The sequence below is a fragment of the Ambystoma mexicanum genome, chromosome 4p (genome assembly GCF_040938575.1).
Source record: "Ambystoma mexicanum isolate Mex_15411 chromosome 4p, UKY_AmexF1_1, whole genome shotgun sequence".
Taxonomy (NCBI): Eukaryota; Metazoa; Chordata; class Amphibia; order Caudata; family Ambystomatidae; genus Ambystoma; species Ambystoma mexicanum.
Window position 1 is genome coordinate 288,461,894 of NC_090927.1, and position 17,731 is coordinate 288,479,624.

Below are 17,731 nucleotides of genomic sequence, written 5' to 3' on the forward strand. Positions count from 1 at the left end.
GGCGGGGTGAATAGGAGACAGACACAGGGCATGAGCGGGGGGTGGGGGGAACAACAGAGACAGACACGGGGCATGAGCGGGGGGTGGGGGGCAACAGGAGACAGACACGGGGCATGAGTGGGGGGTGGGGGCAAAAGGAGACAGACACAGGGCATGAGCGAGGGTGGGGGGAACAGGAGACAGACATGGGGCATGAGCGGGGTAGGGAGAACAGGAGACAGACACAGGGAATGAGTGGGGGGCGGGGGGCAACAGGAGGCAGACATGGGGCAGGAGCGGGGATGGGGGAACAACAGACACGGGGCATGAGCGGGGGGTGGGGAGAACAGGAGACAGACACGGGGCATGAGCGGGGGGTGGGAGGAACAGCAGACAGACACGGGCATGAGCGAGGGGTGGGGAGAAAAGGAGACAGACACGGGGCATGAGCGGGGGGGTGGGGGGCAACAAGAGAGAGACACGGGGCATGAGCGTGTTGGGGGAACACGAAACAGACACGGGGCATGAGCGGGCGGGGGCAACAGAGACAGACACCGGGCATGAGAGGGGGGGTGGTGGGCAACAGGAGAGACACGAGGCATGAGCGGGGGGTGGGGGGAACAGGAGACAGACACGGGGCATGAGCGGCGGGCGTGGGGGGCAACAGGAGATAGACACCGGGAATCAGCGGGGGGTGGGGGTAAGAGGAGACAGATACGGGGCATGAGCGGGGGGTGGGGAGAACAGTAGACAGACACGGGGCATGAGCGGGGAGAACAGAAGACAGACACGGGGCATGAGTGGGGGGTGGCTGGAGACAGACACGGGGCATGAGCGGGGGTGGGGAGAACAGTAGACAGACACGGGGCATGAGCGGGGAGAACAGAAGACAGACACGGGGCATGAGTGGGGGTGGCTGGAGACAGACACGGGGCATGAGCGGGGGATGGGGCGCAACAGGAGACAGACACGGGGCATGAGCAGTTGGTGGGGAGAACAGGAGACTGACACGGGGCCTGAGCGGGAGGTGGGGGGCAACAGGAGACAGACACGGGGCATGAGCGGGGGGCAACAGGAGAGACACGGGGCATGAGCGGGCAGGGGGTGGAGGGAACAGGATACAGACACGGGGCATGAGCGGGGGAGTGGGGGGAACAGGAGACAGACACGGGGCATGAGCGAGGGGTGGGTGGAACAACAGAGACAAACACAGGGCATGAGCGGGGGGTGGGGGGCAACAGGAGACAGACACAGGGCATGAGCGGGGGGTGGGGGGCAACAGGAAACAGACACGGGGCATGAGCGGGGGGTGGGGGGAGGGACACGACAGACACACGGGGCATGAGAGAGGGGTGTGGGGGAGGGAAGAGACACACGGGGCATGAACGGGGGGTGGGGGAGAGGGAAGAGACACACGGGGCATGAGCGGGGGGAGGGAAGAGACACACGGGGCATAAGCGGGGGGTGGGGGGAGGGAAGAGAGACACGGGGCATGAGCGGGGGTGGCGGGAGGGAAGAGACACACGGGACATGAGTGGGGTGTGGGGGGGAGGGAAGAGACACACGGGGCATGAGCGGGGGGTGGGGGGAGGGAGAGAGACACACGGGGCATGAGCGGGGGGTGGGGGGGAGGGAGAGAGACACACGGGGCATGAGCGGGGGGTGTGGGGGAGGGAGAGAGACACGGGGCATGAGCGGGGGAAGGGGGGAGGGATAGAGACACACGGGGCATGAGCCGGGAGTGGGGGGAGGGAAGAGACACAAGAGACACACAGGGCATGAGCGGGGGGTTGGGGGGTAGGGAAGAGACACACGGGGCATGAGCGGGGGGTGGGGGAGAAGGGGAGAGACACACGGGGCATGAGCGGGGGCGAGGGGAAGGAGAGAGACACACGGGGCATGAGCGGGGGTGTGGGGAGGGAAGAGACACACGGGGCATGAGCGGGGGGTGGGGGGGAGGGAAGAGACACACGGAGCATGAGCGGGGGGTGGTGGGGAGCTAGAGAGACACACGTGGCATGAGCGGGGGATGGGGGGAGGGAGCGAGACACACGGGGCATGAGCGGGGGGTGGGGGGGAGGGAGAGAGACACATGTGGCATGAGCGGGGGGTGGGGGGAGGGAGAGAGACACACGTGGCATGAGCGGTGGTGGGGTGGAGGGAGAGAGACACACAGGGCATGAGCGGGGGGTGGGGGGAGGGAAGAGACACGGGGCATGAGCGGGGGGTGGGGGGAGGGAAGAGACACACGGAGCAAGAGCAGGGGGTGGTGGGGAGGGAGAGAGACACACGCGGCATGAGCGGGTGATGGGGGAGGGAGAGAGACACACAGGGCATGAGCGGGGGGTGGGGGGGAGGGAGAGAGGCACACGGGGCATGAGCGGGGGGTGGGGGGGAGGGAGAGTGAGAGACACACGGGGCATGAGCAGGGGGTGGGGGGGAGGGGAGAGACACACGGGGCCTGAGCGGGGAGTAGGGGGAGGTAAAGAGACACACGTGGCATGAGCGGGGGGTGGGGGGAGGGAGAGAGACACACGTGGCATGAGCGGGGGTGGGGGGGAGGGAGAGAGACACACAGGGCATGAGCGGGGGGTGGCGGGGTTTGTATGTCAGGAGACGAACAAAAACACGGACATGAGTTCGTGCGGCAGATCCCACTCCTCGGCCCTCCGCTGGCCACCGTATGTGATGGCATGAGCAGGGGGCTGGAGGAACAGGGGAGACACGGAGCATGAGCAGGGGTGGGGGGACAGGAAGGACACGGGGCATGAGCGGGGGTGGGGGTGGGGGGGACAGAAAGGACACACGGGGCATGAGCGGGAGTGGGAGGAACAGGAGACAGACACGCTGCTGCTGACCTGACGAAGCCTCTCGTGCAGGAAAGAAAGATAGCGGGCGTCTCTGAAGCCAGACGCACTGCACGCTTTCACCGCATCCAATGAGAGAGCATGTCAGATGTCCGCGGACATCACGCAAGCTGTTTGCCCAATCACCGTCCTGTCCGAGGAGCGAACAGGGAAATGTGTCCGCGAAGCGAACAGGGAAATGTGTCCGCGAAGCGAACACAGATATCACTAATTTTTTTTAACCTACTTTTTGGTCATTTAAAAAAAAACTACTGGACGGATTTTCACCACATTTGCAAAAGCACGCTTTCGGGACCAAGCCGCTGCTCCTGGTCCAAATTTGGTGAAAATCCGTCCAGCGGTTTGGGCTCTAGGCGTGAGCAAAAATGTTTTCCCATTCAGTCTATGGGAAAAAACAGAAATTTTGGGACCCCCCTATAACCTTCCCCCCCTGGAAGAATCCTCACCAAACTTTGCAAAAAAATTCTGAGTGGGCCATATACTTTTTTTGCAAAGTTTGGTGAGGATTCGTCCAGAGGGGCGAAGTTATAAGCCACCCAAAAAGTGCTCTTCCTATGGAAACACCAATTTAACCATAACTACACTGCCACTATCGTGGCAGTGTAATATATAGTACAAAATGTTAGCAAGTCAATCACATAAATTAATCCAGTTATTAAAATCGAATGAATAAAGCCAATTGTTTTAAAATAATGCTAAAAACTTCACCTTTCAATCATTCAATTAAATCAGTCTATAAAATTCATATTAAGACATTCTAAAAACATCAATCCTTCAAAAATTCCCATTAAACAATTAGATGTTGTTAGGGAGAATTCTCTGTAAGGCTAATTTCCCAAACCTAGTGAGTCCCCCAGCAGCTTTGCTGGATTTTTGGGGTTATTTTTTTTTTCTCTCTGCTAAGAGTGAGATTCTTTTTGCTCCCACTCTTAGACATGATTTGAGGTGTTCCTTTAACTTTCCATGTGTTTTATGGGCTATGGGGTCTTTTACTCCATAGGGTCTCGTGTGTTTTTTTTGATGTGGGATACACAGCACCCTCCGTGCCGTAACCCAGGGGTGTCGTAGCGACCCCCCAACATAGACTCCTTACCCTGGGACTGACTATTGTCTCCCAGGGCATGTAAAGTCACCAATGGCTTTGCTAGTCCCAAATTATGAACAGAAACCAGTACAAACCATCAAATTGTGGACGTACTGGTCGGGGCAATTCGATTGCCCTGGGGTTTGTTGTTCGAGGGGGCACGTCTCCGTCCCCCCTGATCGAGTTTTGGCTGGTGGCAGTGGATACTACTTTTTATATTCGACCGCGAATATATCTCTATGGGATTTTCCCATTGTTCGAGGCTACCAAATTTAATTATTTAATTCTTATAGCCTCGAACATACCGCCGGTTTATTTATTTAATATTAATTCGCTGGTTGGTATTTTTTGCCAGAACTCGATTCTAAAATGGCGTTTGTGTTCTCTTCTGTGACTCCAACCCAAGTCGAGCCCTTTGTTCCACTTTTTGGCGGGCTTCTCCACAGAAGCCTCCAAAAGTGGTGCTACTCTGTCTGGGTACCACATGGGGTGTGGGAGGGGGTTTAGGCACCATGGACTGAGTTACCTTGGTAACTCAAATCGCACTCTTGTGTGATTGGCCCAAGTGGTGAGCCGGCCGGCTCACCACTTAGCATGTTTGATTGACAGCTAGGCTGAGTGAATGGGGGTGTGCTGCATAAAAGCAGGGCTTTGGGGACTGGAACTTCAGAAGTCGCCACAGGACCTAAGGATCTGAGGAGGGAGAAGCTAAGCCGGCCTGCAACGATGACACCACCGGTGGAGCCCTGCTGAACCGTCTCACCACTTTTCCCAACGACAGAGAAGATCTCCAACCCGGAGAGTCTTCTTCCTTCGACTGGTGGGGATAACCTGTCTACCTTCTTTTCGCATTCCTGGAGCATCTCGTGGCCGCCTTGCCTGTGCCAAGCACCCCGGCAACCGGGATACCATGTTTTCACCACTACCGCGAACCGAAAGGGTAGTACCTCTGTACCGGAGAACTCCGCGGCTGGTTTCTTCCCTGGCAGTGCAACGACCTTCATCTTTCCTCCACAACGAGATCTTCTCTTCCTCTGGACGACGCTGTGACTTGCACCCGCTGCCAGGAACAACTGCCCCCGCTAGAGGATCCTCTCCAGTTAAGGTGTTCCGCCTGGCTTCCCTTGCAACCGATTGAACAGGATGTATTAAATCCTCATCTCTCGAACCTGGGTTAGCTTGGGACACCTTAGCTAACTTTTCTGCACTGAACTAAACCTTTTTCGAACTACGTCCACAAACTTCAAAGACTCTGTGTAACTGTCTGATCTTGGGCATCTTCCGCCTGGCTCCCTTGAAAGTGGGCCTAGCACCTAAACTTCCTTGCTCATCAGTAGACTGTGCCTTCCTAACTTGCTGTGGTTCTTTAAAAAGTGTTTAGTGTGTATGCTTCCATAATTCTGCTTTTCCCTCCCTTTTTATTTAACTTGTTAGAGTGCCATCGAACGTTAAGCGTTCACCTCTGTCTGGAAATAAGTGGTGTTAACTAAGACTTGTCCAACAAGTAATCAGGGATGTACATATGATAATAGTGATTGTGTTTTGAACTAATCTTACCAATTTAGTGCTAGTGTGTTTTATAAGTGTGTGTTAAATAAATAATTATATACTTTTACACCCAAGCTCTGGTCAGTGTTTGCTTGTTCTACTGTATTTCTGTACCTATTTTGTATGCTCTGTATACTGACTAACTCTTCTTGAGGGAAGTCTGACTGCTCAGCCACAGCTACCAAGTGAATCTGTGTGGTACAGACTGCTTCCAAGTGGGTTTACTGCCAGACACCTGTAGTCTTAAATCTTTTGCAGTGGTCCCTAAGGGAACTGCACAGGTTTCTGCCTAACACATGTCTTTTTGAAGCCACCATCCACACATTATATAGGGTTAGCTTCAGTGACATGTTTCAAGTGTTGATACAGCATTTCCAGAAGTGTCTACTTTTTATTGAAGCATAGTCCTGGGCAGAGCTTCCCAATTAACACATGCAAAGTCACCCCAAAGCTTTGCGTCCAGTAAGAGCATGGCGAGTTGTTTCCATCATATTTTCAACTTTACATAGTCTACAATATCTCTTAGACTCGGGGATCTTAAGTTAGGGGCCAATATTCACCTATATAGGCAGCTGGTCTATATGTAGTAAAGGGGACATGCATTGTACTAAGTATGATTGGGGGGACTTTGTACTATAGACCACAAACACGTGATCTGTATACTGATTTCATGTTGCCAAGTGCCCATAATTACAATTCCAGTCCCAAAGTTCCAATTTCTAGGTATACCTCTTTGTGAGTTCTGAAAGATAATCACTCCAATAAGTCAAGCCTAATGAGTCCTCAAGTTGTCTCCCAGTACAAAGTGAGCTGAGATGGACAGAAAGGGCGAAAAAGAGATGGGCCGCCTTATTCTCAATAGAGGAATAGGTGTACTCTCCCTGTTGTGCACATAGCCCCCTCTGGCTGCTGTGCCGATGGCCCTAGTCGCATCAGCTAAGGTTCAAAATTACTAACGATACATTCTGCAACATCACTTTTCCCTCTTGTCAGAGAGCACTTTGATGTCACATGAAGAACTCGGACTGAACGGAGTGGGGGGAGCGGATGAGGGAGAACTAAACTCATCATACCAAAGTAAGTGTCCTTGTACCTCTCCCCTGCATTAGGCGAGTGAGTTTACAAAGAACTGTGGGTATGCCGACATAGCATAACAAAATATTTGCATAGGTAGAAACCTTTTTGATTTAATTGTTCCTTTCTGAAGAAGGGGTGCAGGAGCACTTACAATGTTATAAAATCAGACAGTTTGTGACAAAACACTGTTAGGGGCAGAACACGTATGAGGGAGACTGAAGGCTTCTTTGTATTCATTATTCCTGATCTCGGGCCCCAGTCCAGCTCAGTGGTTTTCGGGTCATGAAGATGAAACAGGTATAAAGCTAATTGGATACTTCCTTTGCCTCTATATTGATAGCTGGGCCGAGGGTAGTCAGTGCTCTTCAGAGATGTATATCAGTAGCAAGCATCCAAGCACCACCAGTATGGTAAATACCAAATACAACAAAAGAGAGGTGTCCAAGCAAGGTTCTATATAGCTATGCATTTTACTTAAATAAAGGTAGAGTGAATTGGATGCTTCCTTCACCTCTGGATTGATAGCATGGAAGAGGCTATGCTGTTCTTTTTTCTTTTTTTAATTAAGTGTGATGTAGTTAAAAATGTTAACAATGTACACTATACTTACATTTAAACAAGCAATATGAAATACATTAAATCAAAACAAGAATTGCATTCATCATTTTAAAGTTATTTCAATTCATCCTAATAAAATTAATTAAGAAATGAATCGTCATACTTTGTATACTTAAGATACCTTGCATAAATCAGTGTCCATAGTTTCAGCACTGCAATCGGTAATGCCAAGTTATTGTATTAAGCAGTGTACCCAAAAGTCATCAGTTCCAATCAATTCAATGTTATGAAAAATCCTGCTGTAATAAAGAGAATGGTACTCGAGCCATTTATCGCAGTCTCTCAATCAATATGTGGCATTCAGTTTCAATCGCACCGGCGATCAGACACATATGGAAAAAAATAAATCTCTCCAGGTATAGCTAATCTCAAGCCCAAACCGCTAAACAAAGCATGAACTTGCATTTAAGCTCCAAAAATGAAAACTTCAGGAGACATGTTTGTGCTTTTTCCAGAATTTATGTCAGTGGTATTCACTGCTGGGTATTTCTACCCACTTCAATGGCTGAAATATTCTGCAGATAATCCCAGTGAGCTGCCCTTACTAAGAATTCCTTCTTTACAAAATCAAAACAGGCTTTTCTCAGGCCGCACAGTGGGGCAGCCATCAATGTTTTAAGATAATGCACAAAAGGCCTGATTACGAGTTGGGCGGTGCAGCTAAAATGCGGAGGTGATACGGTTAGCGCTACATCGGAAAGTTGGAGGATTCAACTCCAGCTCTGTGGAACAGGTAAATCCATTCACTTTCTGCCTATTTTCCAAAGAATTACCATTGCGGTATTACCGCAGCAGTATTTCCGCCACAGTAATTCTGCTGAAAATGCCCCATTGAGGCCTATGGACTAAATAAAATGGGGATTTACACCGCCACTTGTAATCTGGTGGTAATACCGCCGGACCAAGTGGTGGTAATGGTAAGTGCCTTAGGCGGTATTCTGGCAGACTTTCGGCCTGAATACTGCCCAACTCGTAATGACCCCAAGATCTCTAATCATGTGGCAAGGAGAGATCTCCATAATCGCAGATAAAAAAACGATTTAGAGGCAATTCGTTAAGTAACAGCATCTTTAACATAAATAATAGGCCTTTGATCTTAGCTGCTCAGTGCCCAGTGAAATGATGGAGAATTCCAGCCCTGTGGATTGAATGTGGACCCCATTTGAGAGCCCTAACACTTTGCGCCAGATGACCCCTTCTAGCCTATCCAACCACATCATGTTAGGGATGCAGGTGCTTTCTGTGCCCTATGACAGAGAGGGGATGAGGCTCTGTTTATATATCAATAGTAGCCCTCCAAGGCTAAAAGCTCCATAGTGATTGACAAAATGTCTGATGCTGCTTGCACTTTTAAGAAATCCTGTGCATCTATACTCTTGATCTCTTACAACCGCTTGTTCATCTGCAATAGTCACACCCAGGTACGGATAGATGCTTGCCTTTTCAAATTCTCTTTGTTCCCCCTTCCCCATGTGCCTCCTCTCGTTTTCGTTCCTTTCAGCTCCTTGCCCCCCTCCACTGGAACTCCCTTCCTCTCTCTATCGATTCCATCCCCACCTATTTCTCCTTTCGTGTCGCCTTAAAATCTCTTCTTCTCCACTCCCCTCTCTGATACTCTCATTCCTTCCTCCACCTTCACCTCTCCCCCCGCTTTGATCCTCCTCTTCTTACCTCTCTCTCCCTGCTTTGTTTCCTCTTAAGTCGTCTCTCCTCCTCTCTCGCCTTCAGCTTATTCCACTTCCTGTTCCCCACTTCCTTCCCCTCTCCACCCCCTCTTCCCTCATTTATCTTCACTGGCAAATTGTTCTAATTGCTGTATTATTGGTTTGACTCATATTTTGTATCTGCTTCTACTGTTATTGTATTCATGTTGTTATAATGTAAAGCGCTTTGGCGTAAAGCGCTATATATACACAATAAACATAAACATAAATTCAACACCCCCGCAAAATCAATTTTTGGATTTGCTCTTCAGAGAAGTATGTCAGTAGCAGCAACATCCAAAAAATCAAAAGTATGGTTCATACCAATTCAAATAAAAGAAAGCTATCCAAGCAGGGTTATTTAAAACTGTGCACTTTGCTTAAATACAGGTAGCAAATAAATACACAAAAAAATCAAAAATCTGGCACTGGAAGCTACTGCCACAAATGGTTGCTGTTACCATCACTCCGTCCGTCAGAATGATCGCTGGATTACGAGTGATGGCTTTGTGATGTTAATCCCTACTTTTGGAGCTATTTGGGTATATGGCATATACACCTTGGGTGGTAGGTCTGCACATTTTTAATCTGATACGTTTGGCAAGCAAGTGGAGGATCTACATCTAGAACGTTGCTTGAAGTAAATTCTCCACTCATTTTTTTCACACACCGCCAAACTTGCAATGAGGACCATTGAATGTACCCTCGTGGTATTATAGTGCAGCAGAGAAAAAGGCAGGCAACAGTTAAATAAACAATAAGAACAGAAAACAAAATTGGTTATTTTAAAGTGGCTTTCTGTAAGGAAGGATAGTGAGACATAATCAGTCTCAAGGGCACAACGCAAAAGGCAGCGGCTCAGGATACCTAGGGATGGCATCTAATGGAGAACCTAGCACATGTGTGTCAGGCGTCAGGGATTGAGTAGAAGGAGGTTTATGGTGCCTAAATGAGGTTGAAAATTACATTTCCCAGTAGGCATTGGGACAATGTGTAGTTTCATGTGTGCGCCACTTGCCAGCTGCCAGTAATCAGTAAGGCGTGTATAAACAGCCATCCACCCGTGCTCCGGTGCTGATGATTAATGTTGGAGAGCACGGGCGGTGGCGGCGATGCTGGCAGCAGACTGAAGGCGAGTTCTGACAGGCAAAACGGAACGCTGGAGGAGACGTTGGAAGCAAACGTCAGGTTGCGGCGGTGGGGAAACTGGTGAAGCTTTTTCCGCCCATGTCTTTTGGGTCCGGGGCAGCCGCAGGAGGCGCCCGGACATCCAGTTAAGTGTTCATTGATTTTGGTTGATGTGTGAAATGATTCTACTAATGCTCGGGTCGTGGCAGTGATTAAGGCGACCATTGCATTTAATTTACGGCTGCACATCGTTTGGGTCTGGACGTCTTCAGGAGGCGTCCGGACAAGCAGTTAAGTGCATTCTAGGTTTCCTTTTGGATTAGGATATTGTTTCAGAACCGGTCGGGTGTTTGCCTGCAGACTTTTCCAAAACAGGCACCCATGGGTCAGACCAGCAAATGACTGAGTTTAGTTTGTGAAGGGCTATGCTGCGAAAAATAGCTCTTGAAGGGAGGGGGCACACATACTGACCTCATGTGAATGTTTCCATGCTGTGTAATGTTATGTTTCATGTTCTGTGCTTTGGATTGCCCTATTAGGGCCATGTGTCTCAGTTCTCATCATCTCCTGCCAATTATATGTGCGTGCCATATGTTTATACAATGTTTTATGTTAAGGGTAACCAAACTGGTTATTGAGGTTGTGCTTTCATTTCAGTAACTAATACTAAGTTGCATGTGTTATGTACTTTGTTTGTGAGTTCATGGGAGTTAGGTCATGCTCTATGAGTTAAAGTGTTATGCCAAGATCTGGGGGTATATGGTAGAATTTTCAGATGTATTAAGTCAGGAATTGCTGGGTTAGGCATAAGCTGTGTTTTAGGTTTTTTCCTCCATGTATGTATATGGTTTTTCCTTCCTTCCCTTTCCTTCCCTTTGTCATTCCATCTCCTTTCCCTAACTCTGTCTTCCCCCCATTGGCTGCCACGTGGCTTCCTGTCTTGTATACATCAGGCGCCTGTGCCAACCACGGTGGGAGGGTCGATCTATCCGGCTTCTGTGGTTCGGGAGGGGGATTGATCTCCTCCTATTGACAATGTGCTCCCTACCTTAGTCACTTCAGCAGGATGGACCATGCCTAGCAGGCTTCTTGGTGCTTCTCCTGGCAGCATAAGTGGAAGATTGCAGCCAGGTGGCTTGATATGGAGGAAACTCTGGCTCAGAAGGCAGCCATGTACTTCAAGTCTCAAGTGGTGCAATCAGGGAACCAAATGCAGCTTGCCATCTCAAAATATGGTCAAATGCTCCTTGAATAAAAAGTTCATATGCTGAGTAAGAGTGTGTTCCAGTGACATTGTCCTGGCACTTAGAAAAGGCTGCGGCTCCTAAAAGAGATGTGGGGCCCGCTACTGTCTTTTCAAGCCAGCAACAGGGTTCAATGTGCCCCTGCAGTTGCTGTTGCAGTGGGCGTCCTTTGTACACATTTCTTGGCAGCAGTCAGGCTTTTAGTTCTTTCAGCAGGTCACCACTCTGTCTTCTAGAGGTGGTTGGAAATCAGTCCTTCAATCTCTTCTGGGAGAACTATGTCCCCCCCCCCCAATAAAGAGGACTCTGAACTGGCAACATTTCCAAAAGGTAGGCACAAGAATGATGAGTGCTCCCCATGTATTGTAATTGTCTATTTGTAAAGCGTTTATACCCAAGTGCAGTGCTTCAAAGGGCATCAATGCGGGAAGGGAACAAGGGAATACAGACGTCATTCTTAGCCCTTGAAGATTCCGAATGATTTAACTGCAATCGCTAGCATTCTATGCCGGAGGCATATATACTAGAGAAGTGCTTGGCAAAGAGTGAGAGGGAAGGGGGTATAGAGGAATCCTGGCATTTCCACCCTGTAGCAAGTGTTCTCTCTCTGCTCTTGCTATACCCAGAATTTTAAGTCTGCAGGAAATTACGTGATAACGATCTGTTTAGCTGGACCTATGAATGTAGTATCGTTTGCTTCTTAACACGTTTTGTGAGAAAATTTGTATTGGGAAATTAAAGCTAACACATGAAAATGCATTTAGAGGACTGCGGTCCATAAGTGTGACCAGTGGAATGACAAAGACTGTGTGATGGACAGCAGCGTAACAACATCAATTGCGCATATACCCAGGCTAGGTTATGACTAAAATTAAAATGAGGGTACTGTGTATAAACAGAAACCTGGTATAAAGCGAATAGTCCTATACAATGATAACAGCTGTATGCTGTCAGTGTTTGAATACATGAGAGTACATCAGTAGCAAGGCAGGATCGAAATATAGAACAACACGTGGGTAGTCCCAGCTAGGAGTATGTCACTGCATATAGGACACAAACTCTACTTGTGGAAAAAATACATTAATGGGCCTCATTACGAGTCCAGCGGTAACCCTGCCAGTGCTTCCGGCTGATTGCCGCCAGACTCCCAACACTTTACTGGCACCGGATTCCCGGTGCCACCGGGACATTACAAGTCCCGGTAGATGGGGAGGTCAGGTGCATGTAAATGTTAATCCCCATTCCATTTAGATCCATAGTACTCCATGGGCCTGGGGAGACAGACGCACCAGCACCGTTATTAACGTTATTAAGCATTGCCGGAGCGTCCGTGAAAACTCTACGGGCGGGTGCCATTGCGCCCAGCAGGCCAGACCTACCATGAGCGCAATGATCCCCGGCCGCAGACTTGTAATGTGGCAGTCCGGAATGGGTGCCGGTATGTTGGTACCGGCACCCTTCATTCATTCCGGACCACCACACTCGTAATGACCCCATTGACAAAAATGATTATTCATGGCAGCACCAAAAAGCCATAAACCTTGTGAATGCACCAATATCAGTGATAGAAAATCCACATGTAGATATTATATGGAACTTGCCCAGCCAAATACCTGTGTGAGGTGAGCAGTGGCGAGTGCTGTGAAATACAGACCCCCACACAATCTGCAATGAAATACAAATTCAGAGTAAGAACAGGCATAGTCTATGTATTGAGGGGTCATCCAAGCATGCCTAATTCATAGGCCTACCAAACAACAGCATATAAATCAATATCAATAGCAAATACAGTGCTAAACAGATCTTAGAATATTGAGAAGAGAGTCCGAACCTGGTTTTGGCACTTGGACAAGACATGCTGTGATCCTGGGCAACTCACTTTATCTCCTTACATATGAAATGGTTGTATAGAGGGTAGACCCCCTCTTACTGAATGTACAGGAGATAGACCCCACCCCCCCCAAACCGAATGCAGATAACTTGTCAGGATGATCAATAGTTCTGAGTGTGCAAACATTTGACTTGTAGGGCTTAAAAGGGCAAGAAAACACATTTTAAGGGTAAGGTGTATTTTTTGGGGTCAGAATGTCTTGCACAAGAGAGAGTATGTCAAGTAGTACATGCTTATCCTAGTTACTACAAATCTAGATTCAAATCTGAGCAGGTACCATGTTCTGATCAAGAATAGGTTGGTCCACCATTTTGTGATAACCAGGGATAGTCAGGCAAATTCTAAGTCAGTGAACTTTTGCTAGTCATGAGGATGTCAGTGGAAATGTTTTCATAGAAGTTCATGAAGAGTCCGCAGGTCTAGAATGAGTTAGGTGAAACCTGTTTAGACTAGTTCTGAGTGGCAGTTAAGGCAACCAACCAGGGATTGAAAAAAGGGTTGTCTTCAAGTACCAAGGCCAATCAGGATGTTTTATGTTAATTACTAAATTACCTAGGGACTCAAATCAGGAGGGAGTTGGGAGTTGCTGAGTTTTCTGCTGTGTGCTGTGTGCTGTGTGCTGTATGCTGTATGCTGTACCCCGGTCTACTGGAAAGAATAAACAAATGTCTTTTGAAATCCAGCCTGAGTCTTTGCCTGCTTTCATACTTGGTCTCCAAATGCCTTTCCTGTTCCAGGGGTGCTAAAGACCAGAGATGGTGTTGGGACCTTCTCTTCATGGTAAAAGTGCATAATGAAAATACGTAAACAGACAGCATACTATCTGTCCTGCTTATATGTTTCTATGTCTTTCCATCCTCCCTGACACATCGTGGTTTCTCCAATGCAATTTCAACTGCAGAGCACTGCATTCAGGACTGTCCTGTTCGAGGTGTTACTTCACTGCTCCTTTCTTTTTGGCCAGCACTAAACCAAATACATACAAGATGTGTCAGTGACACAAAATTGAAGAAGTGAAGCAAGTCTTAACCCTGGCTTATTCAAAGACAACACAAGAGCTAGGCACTAAGCAGTGTTGCAAATAGATGGGTTGCTCTCTGACTACAAAAGCACTCCTCCCAGGTTACAATCAGTCCTCTCACATCACTAACTAGTAAAATGATATGCACTGTGCCTCAGACCATTATCATTTCTACATGGATTTTCATTGTGTATGTTAGGCAATGGTTAGTCTGATAGAATCTTCACAATTACATTTCAAATGTATGCCAAAGACTTTCAGATCTGTCTGGATATGTCTCGTTAAGATTTGAAAAATGACTCCATCACCCACTTTCGACAAAGACCACATGATCAGAAAATAAACAATAACATCTTCCAGAATGAAGACAAAACGTAAATCATCTGCGTCTGTATACCAAATTAGGAGGGATTCTCTTTCAGGTTTTCAACCAGCCATTTGGTTCTCTGCCTTCCCGAATTCTGAAACCTTGAGAATACACTGGATTGCCTCCCTAAAATCAGCAGAGTTTCCCAGAAATCATGCTAGGACTACACCAGATAAGCTCTGGAGAAGAAAAGACCAATTAGATATTCTTATGTGGACAAGACCCGATATGCCAAACACGGTGTGCCTTTGCCTTTGCACATTCAGGAGTATGTGATGTTAGTAACACGAGTGATCATTGGCAGCCATGTATACATTTCTATAAAACATGGAACATCATAGAAATGTATATATCAGGTCTTTTCTTCTTCAACAACGCCTCCTGGCAAGATTTTCTATTTTGGTTCTTTTATTAGATTGTATTTTAACAATGTTTTCATGGGCTGTACAATTTTACATACTTATTAAAATATGTTATTTGATACTGAGCTCATGGTAATACACACAACTAGGTGAGAGTCATTATTCAGGGGAGTAGTTAACCTACATCCTTTGTGCTGGGAAGGTGGGTAGCCGGTGGTGAAACTGTTGCTTTATCATACACGTTTACGTCCTCAATCACTCCAGCCGCTTTACAAAAAAAGAGGAACCAATTGATCAATAACTTTGAAACTCCTCTGTGAAAGGGACAGTGAACTAAAGACATGGTTTAGACCCTCCCGGGGGCTATCCACCCAAGAACAGGTCAATGGGCTGTGTTCGTGCCAGTAGAGAGACTCCCAGAACGCCCTTTATCTTGCATTATTGCTAAGAGGCCGATGGAATCCCCCAAAATCCTAACTTGTTCCAAAGGCGGCATCTATTGATAGTATTGAAGGCTTTTGATAAGTCCATTAAGGTACCATAAAGGGAAAGGTTACCTGCTTTCCACGCTTTCTCCTTTAGAATGTTTACCATCAGGCCATTCATTCAGGGACGTGGACATGCCTTTGCGGAAGCCTATCTGCATTCTGTCCAGTATGCCACAGCTCTCTGCCCACTGTTCTAATTCTCAAAGGACTGCACTTCCAAACAGGTTGCTGTCCACATCTAGAAGGGCAAACAGGCGATTTTTTGTGGGATCCGCCCGATCACCCTTCTTGTAAATTAGAATTATAATTGCAGTCTTCCAACTCACCGGGCAGCATTTCAAATGAATCACATTATTGAACAAAGCCAGAAGGACTTGTGACCATAGAGCTGTGCTGGATTTAAACATTTTATTTGTTAGGCCATTTGGCCCGGCTGTTCGTGAGGTTGAGGAATTCTTTGTTAGTTGTTCTACAATCTCTAGTCAATTTTAGTGATCAGGTCCCACTGGCAGACCAAGCTTCCTCAACTCCAGCTGGATTTCTATATAGTACTTTGAAATTATTTGACCAGGCATCCTCTGTAACAAATTTGCTTTGCCACTGCACCTGGGTCCCGCTTTACTGGTTCACTAATGCCCAAAAACTATGCACATTTTTGGATACAAGGGTACTTAACTTAAATTCCCTCTGTCTTTGTTGTTTAAGGAATCTGTTTGCTCGATTACAGTTCCTATATTCAGTCACCAATTTCTTCTCTACCCCTAAGATCTGCATTGTGGGTGCATCAGTCTTATTGAGATCTCTGATGTTCTTTCGCAGCTCCTTCTTACGTATCCATATTTCATGATCGAAAGAATATTTGTGGATTTTACTAGTTATATTCGCAATGCATGAGAGTTTATTCAGATCACAGATGAATTCCTAGAAGTTTGCCGGAGAACAGGCTGAATAGAGTTGAGCACATGACATCACTGTCTCACTCAGATTTTCATTCAGCTTTTAATAACCCCTTCTAAACTTAGAAAGTCTGTTGCCCCCTTGGTTAACCACCCCCCACCCCCTTGGTTCACAACCAGGTGTTTCTGCCCGCCAGTCATCGCTCTCGATTCTCCTAAAGAGAATTTGGCATTTACCATATTATGGTCACTATTTGTGGTGGTCCTAATCTCCATACTAGTGTATCGATCGAACATGTCTCTTAACAATATTATGTAACCTATGATGGAACTCGACTGGTCACTTTTCCATGTTGGAGCCAAATTTAAATCCCCCTTGATATTTACGTTTCCCAGGACCAGATTCCACTTATTTGAAAAGGTCATCCATTTTCACAAGCCAGTGAGTTGTTAAACAAATATGGTTTTGTTACCCAACAGTACGAATTCAGGTCAGCCGCCATTATCATACTTATTGCTCCCCCATGGAGAACGCTTCCAGTAATATTTTAGATAAACTCTCCAAGAAAGTTTCTAGTCCCAACACGAGGAATTCCAGTAGAGGTTCACAAATATTCATTTTTTCAAGATTTCAACAATCTGGTAGTGTAATTTTGCTGCAAGGATACCTTGGTTATTATTCAATAGTATTTCTGATTGTATTATTATTGAATTCTTGGAGGCAATTAATAAGCCCCCAGCAGGTTGTCCTCCATTAAGGTGAGTTGCGTTTTCTTCTAATATGGAGAAACCATCTATTTTGACTCCAGCCATTAGCCAGGTCTCCAGCAGCAAAATCAGATCATAATTCATGAATATTTGAGTTTGTGTTAAATCATTTGTGAAGCTCCTATAAATACTCGTGATCCAGCTTATCATATTTATTTCTCGATTCGCTAGAGTGGCTCATTGGTCTCTCCCAGTTTCTAAAACACTTGTGAAAGAATGGCAAGTAACAGAGACCATATTTTACTTCTAGAATCAAACAGACCACCAGATTATTTTGTCACCCCGAAATCCCTTCCCCCGCTTACACTTGCATCATTCTCTGCTGATGGGGTAGGATCCTGGTCTACTTTCCTTCCCCATCTATTATTACTACCCTCAAATATGTTCTTTTTTGTCTCATCAGGTTTCCTATTCAATATCGCATATCCGAAATTCTGAAAATCACTCCGGGCCATCAGCAATTCATTAGCTCCCAGTTTAGTCTTCATAACTATTTCTACAATGTAGGTGCAGTTATCATATTTAAAATATATCTGATATGATATGATATGGCATTTGTAACGCGCCTATACACAAGTGTTTCAAGGCCTGCTCTCAACACATGACATCTAATCGATGTCATGTGTTGAGAGCAGGTAAAGGTCAGGTAAAGGTCAGGGATTTCTTTTGTGATTTGCAATATTCCGTGTC